Source organism: Mauremys reevesii, linkage group 2, assembly GCF_016161935.1.
Source record: "Mauremys reevesii isolate NIE-2019 linkage group 2, ASM1616193v1, whole genome shotgun sequence".
Classification (NCBI taxonomy): domain Eukaryota; kingdom Metazoa; phylum Chordata; order Testudines; family Geoemydidae; genus Mauremys; species Mauremys reevesii.
Genome location: NC_052624.1, coordinates 182,076,532 through 182,091,213, shown reverse-complemented (window position 1 = coordinate 182,091,213; position 14,682 = coordinate 182,076,532). Strand labels below are relative to the sequence as shown.

Below are 14,682 nucleotides of genomic sequence, written 5' to 3'. Positions count from 1 at the left end.
GGAAAAGTACAGGGACATTGGCAAGGGGAAGTAAAAAGGAGAAGGACAGAGAGGTAGTGGGGGTGGGGAGAGGGATGCCCAGAGTAGGAAAAGAACAGCACAGGAAAAAAGGGGGGAAAAGTGCGGAGTGGGATGAAGGGAAGAGAAGGAGCAGTTATTACACGATGTAGAAAAAGTGAGGGGAAATGGGAAAAAACAATAGCTAAGATATACAGAAAAAAAGTGAAGAAGAAATATGAGGAAGACAGAATAAGTTTTCCAAAGTTGCAGAGTATTTAATAGAAAGCACAAATGCTAAAACACTACAATAAATAACCAATTAAGGTTTCTGTTTTGTTTTGAGGCCACTGGATTTAAAAAAATAAACTGTGGGGGTGAAGGGAATTTCACCTGGGACCAGCCTGGTCTGGCCATCTTAAATTCACCATCGTAAACTGAACAAAATTCCCCTTCCTAGTCTCTACTCCGCTCCCCAAACTGGTTGTATGTGGTTGCACCTATGCCCTCCTGCACACCTTACTCTACCTTCCCATGAAAGTCCCAGACCAGCAGTGTCTAAATACCGGGCACTTCCCAGCATCTTACCCACATTTCCACAAATGCACTACACCCCCCCCCTCCCGTTGCTGGGCTCTCCCCTTACCACTAAAATGCCCCTCGCCCCCCCTTTCACCCTGCCAGATTTTGCTGCCAGCATTTCTGAACATTTTTCATTCCGATTATTCCCATAATCCTGGGAAGTTTTCCTGTTCAGGATCCTTCCTCCTCCCAGGAAAAAATACACCCAGACTCTTAAAGTTCTCTATATCCTAAAGAAAGCCTGCACCGGGGCAGGAGTGACTAGCGTCCACCAATCTATTTTACGTAAGCAGATACTGAATAGCTGAGTTGCCGTCATAAAACAATACTTCCATGCGCTGTTACAAGTACAAAAGAAAGAAAGAAAAGATTCCTCTAGCCTGTGACTTCCCTCTAGAGCACCCTCACTTCACGTTTTCAACTCACTCTGAAGCCTGGAGCAGGGGGGAGGGGAGAAAAGAACAAATAAACCATAGGACAAAAACTCACCTTCTCTCTTCTTTAAACTCTGAAAACGAAATCGAGGGAATTCCTTATGAGGCCACGGTGGGGCCGTTTGTTTTGTAAGTAATGAGAGAGCTTGAAGGAAGTTGGGTAATTCTCTCTGGATAAAGTTCCCGAAGATTAGATAACCCAGAAGAAGAGAGAGAGATGGAGAGTTCATCCGAGTTTCTCCTTTTGTTCAAGTTCCCTGAGCAGACAAAGAGCCAGCAAGCGGCAGCAGGTTCCTCTCTGCCTCCCCCACCCCCTTTTCCCTCCCCCAGTCCTTGCGTATCCAAAGGAGCAACTCAGGTCCAACACTGCCCTTCCCCTCTTCTTCTCCCTCCATTCAATTAACACTGCAATTGTTAGTCATCCCCATCTCTAGCAGGCTCCAAGTCCAAACTTCCTGCTAACTGAGCCTCCCAGAAAAACCATTTCAATCAAGGGGGGAGAGAGAGAGAGAGAAACATCTCTCAAATCATTATTTCCGGTAGATGCACCTCTTTGTTTGGATTCCCTTGACAATCACTGAGAACAATCCCCTTGGTATCTGGTTTCGGTCAGTTTGATCTTCTACAGTCTGTAGGACAAATGTAGATTCAAGGAAAATATAAAAACAAGAGGGGGGAAGGGTCCATTTACAGGCGCACACGCACGCACACACACGAGTGGATTTGGCAAGACTTTGTCCCTTTCACTTGTGGAGACATCCAGCCTTCAGAACAAAAGCTTAATCCCGGCCACGAGACCAACAACAAAAGATATCTCCAGTCTTTGGCATCTCTACCTGTTGCGCAAAGAGATGGGGCCAGCAGCATCCCCTAGCAAACCACACACATACACACACACACACACACACACAAAACTACACAAACCACACTGCCCCTTCACCTGTCCCCCAGCCACTAGACCATCTACTCAGCCCCTCTCCAAATAAAACCAGAAGAGGAGGAAAAGGTAATAACAGACAAGAGCCCCAAATCTAATCTGCAGCCAGGAAGACGGGGGATTTCCAGAAGCCCTGCCCGGGGCCCATCCCATTCATTACCTGCACAGATAAATCACTCCACACTCAGAGCTTTGAACCCCTTTCGCTTGCTCCTTGATGCCGAGCCAGGAAAATTAGACAGCCCCTATCCACCCCAAGGAAAAGAAAGGTCATTTCTGGCTCTAGGACCCGCTCTCGCTCTCTCTCCGTTTCATCTGCGATGGAGCAGATAGCGCACAAGGTTGCTGCCCATGACGACTAACTTTCTGATGAAGTTTCACTGTCTTGGAAAGGAAACCGGTTGCAGTGGGATGGACGGCGTGTTAGTTTCGCAACAAGACAAAAGGAAAGCAGAGTAAATCGCAACTCACCTTGGTGTGATTGATACACCTTCCGCTTTCCTCCGCCTCCTCCAAGCGCCTGGCTCCTTTGGGTGGAGGGAGGCGTTTGACGGGAAAGGCTAATTGCTGTCGATCGCTTCTGACCTGGACGTGTCTGGCTCAGCCACCCTCTCCAAAGGTCCCCCCTAGCAGAACAAAGGATCTCTCCTCGCTTTGTGTTTAACTTTCTCACGCCGCCCAGCCCGCTTCGCAACTTTCCAGCCCCATTCAAAGGGAGTGCCGGGGGGGGAGAGAGAAATCAAATCAGCCCTGAGCTGCAACCACTGCACCCCTCGCTAACAAGCAAATGCCCCACTCCCACCCCCCGAAAGGGAACCTCACTCTGACTCACATCAGGGACGGGGCTAGAAGTTGCAGGAACCAGCCCTACGCCTCAGCGAGGTGCTGCTGACTCCCCGACCCGGTTTGTGTGTGCGCTGCGCGCGTTTTTGTTTTGGAGGAGGAGGATGACAGGGGGAGGGGGAGAGGAGTTATTAGTCCGATGGGAAGAAGCGGCGGCGGTGGCGGCTGCTCCGGGTCCCTTTGTGTGCACGTGTGAGAGGAGAGGCTCTGGCCGCGCCTTGTTGTTGAGCTCTGGGATCCCGCCCTCCAGTCCCCACCACAGGCACGGCCCAGCCACCAGCAAGGGAAGCGGCCACCCCGAGCATGAAACGGCGGCGCTGGGCTCGCCCTCCTCCTCCTCTCTTCCACGCAGGGAGCTTCGCTTCCAGCAGCAGGTCCGGAGCTCGACACCTTCGGGGTTTAATTACTCCTGGCGGGGTCCAAAATATATGATGGGGCTGCAGGTAGGAGGCTCCCGCCTCCCCCCCCCCCCCCCCCGCCCACAGGAGAGACCGTTGTTCAAAGGGAACCGAAACAGAGAGGGGGGGTCAAAGGGAAAGTGGAGGGGAAAGAACCCCCCCCCACGCACACTACTCTTAAAATAAAAGTGCAGGGGAGAGAAAAAAATAGTAGCTCTCTGTGATCCATTAGGCGCTAATATTTATTTCCAAGACCCTGTAGGGCCTTATTGTCGCTACCCAGCAATATCCTCTATTGTTTGTCTGTCCGTCTCTCCCTGTCACCCACCAATTCTAGGCTCACACCTATCCACTGCTACCTGAACTTACCAGGCGCAGACTTCCTTCCCCTCCATCAGCTCAAAACCCTTCTCCTCCTTCTAGGATCCATCCTCTTTCCCACCCCAACAAAATCCTTCCTATCCAGCCTGCACACAGCTCTGAACCCTTCTCTTCCCAAATGGTCCTCCACCCTGGCTCAAAACCTCTCCTGTTTCAACTAGATCCTGCTCACACCCATTCCTGGGGCCTGCTGCAGGCATTTTGCTGCGTTAGATAAACTACCGTGGTCCCCAACCTTTTTGTGGCCAGTAGCACATTCATGTTTTCAGAAGAGTGTGGCGGGCACCAACAATTTGTCAATTTTGTATTTGTACATTAAATAATATGAAAATCATCATATTTAAGATAATGTTTTCACCCCTTAGCTCAGAGAGCCGAATAGATGAATCCAGAGAGAAGCCGCAAGGACAGAGAACACCAGCGCCTGCAGCCCCGGAGTTCTCTGTCCCCGGCAGGCGCGGGGCCATGGCTTCTCTCCCCTGCTGGGCACTAGGCGGGCACACATAAATGCCCCAGCAGGCACCATGGCGCTCGCGGGCACCACGTTTGGGCCACTGAACTATACTGTGTGCGCTGCCCCCCCTCCCAGTCTCTCTTTTTTATCCCATCCTATATTTTACTTTTTATTGCTACTCAATCTAACATTCTGGCATTAAAGCAGTTTTATATTAAGTAGCCACCAGGTCTGTGTTGTGTTAACTCTGCTTTTTCTTTCCTTTGTCATCCCTTCCCCCCACCACACACATCATTTTTGGTTTCCCTCATATTCTTAAACTTATTCTCCTGTAGTGTATAATAATTGTTTCCTCTTTTCCTCACTTCTTCCTTTTTTTCTAATTCTGGGTTTTGTTCTCTCATTGTCTCTCCATCCACCCTTCTCTTATTTATTTTCTCCCCATCCACATTCTCAGTCTCTCCCCTAGGGCCGGCTCCAGACCCCAGCGGGCCAAGCAGGCGTGTGGGGCGGCATTGTCCTGGCAGGGCGGCATTTGGCTCCGGCGGACCTTCCGCAGTCATGCCTGCGGGAGGTCCACCGGAGCCCCGGGACGAGCGGAGGTTCCCCTCTTCCCGCGGCTCCACTTGAGCTCCCGCAAGCATGACTGCGGCGGGTGTGCTGGTCCCGCGGCTCGGACGGAGCTCCCGCAGGCATGCCTGCGGATGCTCCACCGGAGCTGCGGGACCATGGGACCGTCCGCAGGCACTTCTGCCCCAGCCGCGGGACCGGGGAAGGGCGGCGCGAGCCGCGCAGCGCGCCGCCCTGCTTGGGGCGGCGGAATTTCTAGAGCCGTCCCTACTCTACCCCACCCCTTCCCTTTTTAATTTATGCCCTTAATACATCCCTACTTTCTCCCTACCTGTCACATATACACTCCTCCTCATGCACACTGCTGCCTTAATCACAATTATAAATTCTCGCTTAATCCTGTTCCATAACCCAATAGAATATATGGACTGGAATCTCGTGGTGAGAATAAGCAGAAATAATAGACCTCTTTTAAGGTCCTTATCCTGCCAGCATGTCTTCCATATCACTCTGTTCTGGGAAAAGACCAACAGCCACATTTTCAAAAGTAACCACTAATTTCAGATTCTTCAGTTTTTAGGTACCTGATCCAAAACAACTTCGGGTGATTTTTACAAGTGTGGAACACCTGCAGCCGCAGTTTTTTTTCAATGTATGCCCAAAGAGAAGCACTAACTGTGACTTGCCCCCATTGCCTGGGGTCTGGGTTAGCAGTATCACCTGTGCCTCCCCACACACACACCCCACTACAGATATGGGAGTAATAACACTAAAATGTGTAGGAAGGCAAAGGAAGAAATGCATTTTTGAGGAGAAATAGAGGTAAGTGAAATTATTTAGTAAATTTGTTTATATTTTTGCCACCCTTGGCAACCACTCTATGACACTATAAGGTTCAGAAACCTTGTCTCTCTCCCACCTTACCTCCTACTTCAAAACATCTCCCCAGCTCAGAAACTCTTCTTTCCCATTACTGCTGGTGCTGGAAGAGCAGAGGCAGTAGAAAGAAACTCTGCAGAGAACATGTGCATTGGGACCCATACTTTGTCTCCAATATCTGAATTAGTAGCTGGAATCCCAGCTTCGCACCTGCTCCCTATGCTGACTGCAACCTGGATTGAAGTTGCAACAACCCCACCAACAGTTTCTTAGCAGTAGCCAGATGTATTGTGGCCACAAGGAATCTTGCAGTGCCCACAAATGGTACAGTAGCCACCCTATAGATAATTTCCATGTCCTACAAATCCTTAACAAAAAACTATTCCTGTCACGATGGACTTCGATTTGAGAGACATATGCCACACATCTCATTCAGATAGCAGTTAATCAGAGTTTCCAAAAATTATAGATTTTTTTTAAGAAAAAGTATTGTACCCAACACAGGGGTAACTATTTTGGACATCATTGTGATGGATAAAGATGAATTAATCATTGGACTGGAAGTCGATGGTTGCATAGGGACCAGTGATCATGACCTGGTTATATTAGTAAGAGAAAATAAAAAACAGTCCCAACCAGATTTTATTTATTTGTATTTATTCTCTCTCACACACACACACAGTTTCAAAAAGGCTATGGCCAATATCCTCAAAGGTATTTAGGTGCTTACCTCCTTTGAGGGTCTGTGCCTAATTTCCCAAAGCTGAGGGAGATTATGAATTAAACTAATTGTGAGGGGGGAAAATAGGCAGAAAAATATGAATGAAAATTGGGGGTTAAGAGTTTATTAGATGGCCAAAAAGCCATAATTCACAATCAAGAAAGATGACAACTTTGGCTAAAGTCCATCCTGGTTCAAGTGGCAAAATTAAGGCAGCAATTGGGGATGGGGGTGGGGGAAGCAACATATAACAAGCAGAGAAAGGGGGAAACAGATAGAAATAGATATACTCTGGAAGTTACAAAGTACAGAAAATTAAAAAGGGAAGCAAAAGACTGCAGGGAGAAATACAGGCTAAGGATAATGGGTGTTTTTAAAGTATATTAGGGACAAAAGAAATCCTAGCAATTGAATATGTCTATTACTAGATGGAGATGGTAAAATTGTCAATGATGCAGAAAAGGCAGAAATGTTTAATAAATACTTCTGTTCTGTATTTGGAAAGAAGCAGGATGATGGTGTCACATTATATTAGGCTTGTGAAATACTTTCCAATCCACTAGTAACAGGAGGATGCTACGATGTTACAAGGGATAAACATTTTTAAATCACCAGGCCCAGATAACCTATACCCAAGAATCCTAAAAGAGGTGGCTGAGGAGCTCTCTGACCCACTGGTGTTAATTTTAATAAATCTTGGAATAGCAAGGAAATTCCAGACGACTAGAATAGAGGTGATGATGTGCCAGTATTCAAAAAGGGAAAGCAGGATGATCCAGGTAACAATAGACCAGTTATATTGACAATAGTCTCATGCGAAACAGAAAACCTGATATGGGATTCAATTGATAAAGAATTAAAGGATAGGAATATAATCAATTACAAAACCTGGTTACCAAGAATGCCACTACATGATCAGTGATAACATAATTTCCAAAAGCTTTAGTGGCAATAAATTATCCACTTTTGGACATAGAGTGAACATCCAGCCAGTCTGTATTAAAGCTGTAACTAGAGATCAATCTCAATCTGGGTGACATTCGATCAGCAAAGAAGCTATGTCCCTCTGGTATATGCCTTGATGATGACAATAATATTGAATATAATTAACACCAGTCAACATGGCTTTACAGATAATAGGTTTGTCTAACAAACCTAATTGTTCTTTGCTGAGATTGTTACCTTTATCAACCAAACATGTATAGATGTAATAGATTTTTGTAAAGCATTTGACTTAATAGCACTTGACATTCTGATTTTTTAAAAATAGCACTATGCGATATCAATGGAATCCATGTTAAATGGATTAAGAACTGGCAGATGTCAAATAGTTGTTGTCAGTGGGGAATCATCATCAAATGGGAGGTTTCTAGTGGGCTTCCACGGAGATTGATATTAGACCAGACATTATGCAACATTTTTATCAGTGATCTGGATGTAAATATAAAATAATCGCTGATCAAATTTACAGATGACAAAAAGATTGGTTGAGTGGTAAATATTTATGAGGACATTGCAGTCACATAGAATGATCAAGATTCGTTGGTAACCTGGGACCATTAAAACGTGTTTTAATACAGACATGCACAATTACATATCTAGGAGCAAAGAATGCAGGCCCTACAGAATGGGGGAGTGTATCTGAAAATGATTTAGAGGCCACAGTGGACAAGCAACTGAACATGAGCTCCCATCAGGATGCTGTGGCAAAAAGGACTAATGCAATCCTTGAATTAACAGAGGAGTAATAATTAGGAGTAGGTTTCAGAGTAGCAGCCGTGTTAGTCTGTATCCACAAAAAGAACAGGAGTACTTGTGGCACCTTAGAGACTAACAAATTTATTTGAGCATAAGCTTTTGTGGGCTACAGCCCACTTCATCGGGTGCATAGACTGGAACATACAGCAAGAAGATATTTATACATACAGAGAACATGAAAAGGTGAAAGTAGCCATACCAACTGTAAGAGGCCAATCAATTGAGGTGAGCTACCATCAGCAGGAGAAAAAAAAATTTTTTGAAGTGATAATCAAGATGACCCATAGAAGGTGTGAGGATACTTAACGTGGGGAAATAGATTCAATTAGTGTAATGGCCCAACCATTCCCAGTCTCTGTTCAAATCTAAGTTAATTGTATCTAATTTGCATATTAATTCAAGTTCAGCAGTCTCTCTTTGAAGTCTGTTTTTGAAGTTTTTTTGTTGTAAAATTACCATCTTCAAATCTGTCACTGAGTGGTTAGAGAGGTTGAAGTGTTCTCCCACTGGTTTTTGAATGTTATGATTCCTGATGTCAGATTTGTGTCCACTTACTCTTTTGCATAGAAACTGTCCGGTTTGGCCAATATATATGGCAGAGGGGCATTCCTGGCACATGATGGCATATATCATGTTGATAGATGTGCAGGTGAACAAGTCCCTAATGGTGTAGCTGATGTGATTAGGTCTTATGATGGTGTCACTTGAATAGATATGTGGACAGAGTTGGCATCGGGCTTTGTTGCAAGGATAGGTTCCTGGATTAGTGTTTATGTTGTATGGTGTGCGGATACTGGTGAGTATTTGCTTCAGGTTTGGGGGCTGTCTGTAAGCAAGGACTGGCCTGTCTCCCAAGATCTGTGAGAGTGGGGGATCATCTTTCAGGATAGGTTGTAGATCTTTGATGATGCGCTGGAGAGGTTTTAGTTGGGGGCTGAAGGTAGGGTGACCAGATATCCCGATTTTATAGGGATAGTCCTGATTTTTGGGTCTTTTTCTTATATAGGCTCCTATTACCGCCTGTCCCGATTTTTTACATTTGTTGTCTAGTCACCCTAGCTGAAGGTGACGGCTAGTGGCGTTCTGTTATTTTCTTTGTTGGGCCTGTCCTGTAGTAGGTGACTTCTGGGTACTCTTCTGGCTCTGTCAATCTGTTTTTTCACTTTAGCAGGTGGGTATTGTAGTTTTAAAAATGCTTGGTAGAGATCTTGTAGGTGTTTGTCTCTGTCTGAGGGATTGGAGCAAATGCGGTTGTATCTTAGAGCTTGGCTATAGACAATGGATCGTGTGGTGTGTCCTGGATGGAAGCTGGAGGCATGTAAGTAAGTATAGCGGTCAGTAGGTTCCCAATATAGGGTAGTGTTTATGTGACCATCACTTATCACAGTAGTGTCTAGGAATGGACCGCTTGTGTGGATTGGTCTAGGATGAGGTTGACGGTAGGATGGAAATTATTAAAATCATGGTGGAATTCTTCGAAGGCTTCTTTTCCATGGGTCCAGATGATGAAGATGGCATCAATGTACCACAAGTAGAGTAGGGGTGTTAGGGGACGAGAGCTAAGGAAGCGTTGTTCTAAGTCAGCCATAAAAATGTTGGTATATTATGGGGCCATGCGGGTACCCATAGCAGTGCCGCTGATTTGAAGGTATATATTATCCCCAAATGTGAAACAGTTGTGGGTGAGGACAAAGTCACAAAGTTCAGCCACCAGGTTTGCCATGATATTATCAGGGATACTATTCTAATACTAATTAGGAGTAGGGTTGTGATTTTATTTCCATATATGGCATTGATGAGACCAATAATGGAATGCTGCATACAGCTCCACTGTTCACGTTTTAAAAAGTATACAGAAAAATTGGAGAGTGTGCAGAAAAAAGCCACCAAAATGATTCCAAGACTGGAGAAAGTGCCTTGAAGCAAGAGACTTAAAGAGCTCAATCTGTTTACCTTATCAAAAAGAAGATTAAGATGTGATTTCATTACAGTGTATAAGTATCTTCACAGGGAGAAAATACTAAAGTGCTCTGTAATCTTGGTGAGAAAACCATAACAAGAACCAATGACTGGAAGCTGAAGCCAAACAAATTCAAATTAGAAATTAGGCACACACTTGGAGCAATGAGGGTGATTAGACCTGGAACAAATTACCAAGGGATGTGGTAGGTTCTCCACCTCTTGATAGTTTCAAATCAGTACTTTCTGGTAGATATGTTTTAGTCAAATGCAAGTTATTGGGCTCAGTTCAGATGTAACTGGGTGAAATTTAATGGCCTGTGATATACAGGAGATAAGACTAGACATTCTAATGGTCCCTTCTGACCTTTAACTCTATAAACTTATGTATTTGCAAAACTTAAGGTTTCCTGCTGCTGTCATATTTCACTGAAACATAAAACCTCTTTGCCAACCCACTCCAAATGTACGTTCCATCTTGCTGTCCTGGATCTCCATGCCTTCCTTTTCCACCTCATATTCTCACTGGATTAACTCTCATCCAATGTGGCCCTTTCTTTCCCTTTTCCTCTATATTTGGACCTTGATTTCATAGTTGCTGTAAGAGGGGTCTGAATAGAACTTTATCCTCCACTTTCAAATAAAACCGTTCTCCAACGACAGTCATAGATGGTTTAGTCTGGTTTGGAGGAAGTTGCAATACTGTCATCTCTGAGCTCCTAAATAATAGGGACAGATGGCTGCACTCACCTAACTCACCTTTGATTTAGTTTTAGAATCCTTCATCACCTACTGTACAAAGAAGTTATTGTTTAAGTCTTTTAGCCTTGGGGCTGTTCTAACTCATATTCTGCTTCCCAGGGCCCTTATGGGATCTGGGAAGCAGACAACAACTGCAGTGCAGTGCGCTCTAGCCAGAGATTCATAAATTTTAATGCCAGAAAGGCCATTAGATCACCTAGTCTGACCTCTAGTATAACATAGGCCATAGAATTTTATCCATTTATTCCTGTATGGGCCCAATAGCTTATGCTTGTCCAAAACATATCTTCCAGGAATACATCCAGTCTTGATCAGAAGTCATCAAGAGATGTAGGATCAACCACTTCCCTTGGAAGTTTGATCCAATGGCTCATCACCCTCACTGTTAAAAATGTGTACCTTATTTCTAGTTTGAATTTATCTGGCTTAACTTCCAACCACTAGTTTATATTGTACCTTTGTCTGATAAATTAGATTTACCTGCACTTGGCTCAACTCCAAAGCACCCTCTATAACAAGGGATTGGAATCAGGGCTTGTATATAGCCTTCATGCCAGTTCTGCAGTGGTCAGAAAAGCTCATAAACTCCTAGACTTTAAGACCAGAAGGGACCATCATGATCATCTAGTCTGACCTGCTGCACATGACATGACCCATCCCTCCTGTAATAGACTGATAACCTCTGGCTGAGGTTCTGAAGTCCTCAAATCATGATTTAAAGACTTCACGTTACAGAGACTCCACCATTTACATTAGTTCAAACCTGCAAGTGACCAAAGCCCCATCCTGCAGAGGAAGGCAGTGGGAAAAAAAACCACACACACAACAGGGTCTCAGGTTCAGCCCATCTGACCTGTGGGGAAATTCCTTCCTGACCCCAAATATGGTCGTCAGTTGGACCCTGAGCATTTGGCAAGATCCAAGAGCCAGACACTAGGAAAGAATTCTCTGAAATAACTCAGAGCCCTTCCCATCTAATGTCCCATCACAGGTCATTGGGGATATTTGCTACTAGCAATCACAGATTAGCTACATGCCATTGTAGGCAGTCTCATCATGCCATCCCCTCCATAAACTTACCTAGTTCAGTCTTGAAGCCAGTTAGGTTTTTCCCCCCTCCCCCTCAATTCCCCTTGGAAGGCGGTTCCAGAGCTTCACTCCCCTGATGGTTAGAAACCTTTGTCTAATTTCAAGCCTAAACTTGTTGATGGCCGGTTTATATCCATTTGTTCATGTGTCCACATTGGTACTAAGCTTAAATAATTCCTCTCCCTCCCTGGTATTTATCCCTCTGATGTATTTATAGAGAGCAAATCATATCTCCCCTCAGTCTTCATTTGGTTAGGCTAAACAAGCCAATCTCTTTGACTCTCCTCTCATAAGGTAGGTTTTCCATTCCTCTGATAATCTTAATAGCCCTTTACTGCACCTGTTCCAGTTTGAATCCATCTTTCTTAAACATGGGAGACCAGAATTGCGCACAGTGTTCCAGATGACATCTCACCCATGCATTGTATAATGGTACTAACACTTCCCTGTCTCTACCTCAACTGATGCATGCAAGGATCACATTAACCTTTTTCACAGCTGCACCATCATTGGCAGTTCATAGTCATCCTGTGATCAACCAACAAACCCAGGTCTTTCTCCTCCTCTGTCACTACCAACTGTTAAGTCCCCATCTTATACCAAAAATTCTTGTTGTTAGTCCCTAAGTACATGACCTTGAACTTTCCCATTACATTTCATCCCAGTTCTATTACTCCAGTTTTCAAGGTCATCCAGATCTTCTTGTATGATACTGCAATCCTCCCAACTTTGTGCCATCTGCAAATTTTATTATCACAATCCCACTTCTTATTTTTATTAATGACCTTGAAACGTTAAGTAAGATTGGTCCTAAGGCCGATCCCTGAGGAACTGCACTAGTAACCTCCCTCCAGCCTCACAGTTCACCTTTCAGTATTACCTGTTGTTGTCTCCCTTTTAACCAGTTCATTATTAACTTTTCAATTTTCATATTAACCCCCATCTTCTCCAGTTTAATAATTTCACATGCAGGTATTTTAAATCTACTTCATTTCCTTTGTCTAAAACATCAATTATCTTCTGAAAGAAAGAGATCAGTTTGGTCTAGCACGATCTCCCTTTTGTAAAACCATGTTATATTTTATCCCAGTTACCATTTCCCGCCATGTCTAACTATTTTCTCCTTCAGAATTTATTCTAAAACCTTGCATACAATTGAGGTTAAACTAACAGGACTGTAATTTCCCAGATCACACTCGCAACCATGACTCCTGCATCCCCTCACACGCACCCAGCCATGTCTCCTACACCCCCTCACACACTCCTAGCCACCTGCCCTCCCTGACTCCTGCACACACACCCTCGCACCAAACGGGAGCTGCTCCAGCTAAACCAACCTCCATCCCAGAAGACTATGTCCCTCCCTACTTAGGTGGAGTCTATCCCTGAGAACAGTCCTCTGTCCATGAATGCCTCCCAGTCTTTGAACTTCCCCAAACCCTCCTTATAGCACTAATGCCTGAATCGTCTGTTGATCATCATAATCTTGTCTCACCTTCATTCTCCTCCTCTAAGGACAGGTAGAATCCCACTGAAGATCACCTGAGCCTCCATTTCTTTAAATGTCTTCCCCAGCCTAGCACAGTCTCCCATGAGGTGTCCCAGCAAGAATCTAGCAGTATCATTTGTTCCTACATGAAGGACAATCAGTGGATTATTTCCTGCTCCCATTAGGATCCTGTTCAGCCTTAGGTCCAAATCCCATTTCTTGGCTCCCAGCAGACAGCACATCCTTCTGTTCTCCATATCAGCTCTGGTGAGAGGCCTGTCCATTCTTCTTAGCAGAGAGTCCCTAGTCACACGGACCTGCCTCTTCCTTGTATTGGTGCAATTCTCCAGCCTGCCTCCTGTTCCTTTTGGCTGCAAGTCCTCTTGTCTTTTGTTCAGTCTTGCAATCTTCTGTGAGTCCTCCTCTATCCTCTTGGGGCTCCAAACTCTGGCTACTCCATTGACCCTTGCCCTCTTCTTTTAGGACTAGTTGCTCTTCTCTTCTTCCTTGCCCTACCACCTTCTTTCATTGCCCGTTGTGACTTTCATTTTCCAGCTCAGCAAACCTGTTCCTGAGCTCTGTTTCTCCTTCATTACCTGGTCTTTTCCTCTGCCTGGTTCTCGTAGTCACATGCCTCCACTGGCCGCTTTTCTCACCCAGCAGTCTATCCTCACCGTTCTCCAGTCCTTGCCTCTGCGAGTCTTGAGTTCTCTCTTCAGCCTCCTCTTGCCTTCCCTCCATCATCAGCTCAAATCCCCATTGAAACTCAACCATACTTACCACTTGCATCTCCAAACCTTGGATCTTCTCTTCCATCAGCTCCATCAGGCAGCACTTCATACAAACAAGGCCCTTTTTGGGTACCCACTCCAGGAAAATTTACATGCCGCAGCTTCCACATCCAATCATCTTAATTGTCTCTTCCATTCCTTGGGTGACTTCCACTGCTGCCTCTGCATCTGTCAGAGCCTTCCTGCCTAAGCTCCAGTCAGAGAAAATAAATAAACACACACCAAAATAGAACCAGAACACCACACAGTCCCTCCCCCAAGCTTCCCTTGCAAACTCCTACTCAAATTCCCATTTTCAACTCTCCTTGCTGGCTCCTGTGCCTCTGGCTGACTGCTACCCTGCCATTATAGGCCCCCTAATCAGGGAAACCCTGTCTCCTGATCAGGCTCCCTACACAGAGGCTATTCTTACAGGTTGTTTCTGTTCCCAGGCCTATTTACACTCAAATATTAAGGTCCCATTGTTTTTCCTAGAATAATAGGCAATTGAATCTTTTTCTCCCCATAGTTCTCTTATAGTAGGAGATGGGCAATGGTTGTTCTCCTTTAACTGCCAACTCACATTATTTTAGCTCTCTAGATGTCCTTTGCTTTTGCTGACAAAGCAGTGCACTGCTTTCCAGTCCCTGCTTCCTACC

General features: G+C 45.0%; 1 long non-coding RNA gene across 6 annotated transcripts in view; it reads right to left on the bottom strand.

Moving 5' to 3' along the window:
• The window catches only part of LOC120398758, a 347,241-nt gene extending 333,179 nt beyond the window's left edge, over window positions 1-14,062 (bottom strand). For 3 of the 6 annotated variants that reach the window (XR_005594685.1, XR_005594683.1, XR_005594681.1), the window contains exons 1-2: window positions 2,783-3,163; window positions 2,422-2,576 (exon numbers count right to left, since the gene is read on the bottom strand). This is a non-coding gene — a long non-coding RNA (uncharacterized LOC120398758). Of the gene's footprint in view, window positions 1-1,068; window positions 1,184-1,562; window positions 1,643-2,110; window positions 2,357-2,421; window positions 2,577-2,782; window positions 3,164-14,033 lie in introns of those variants that run through there. The other 3 variants (XR_005594684.1, XR_005594686.1, XR_005594682.1) reach the window with 3 other exon arrangements.
• Window positions 14,063-14,682: the final 620 nt, after the last annotated feature.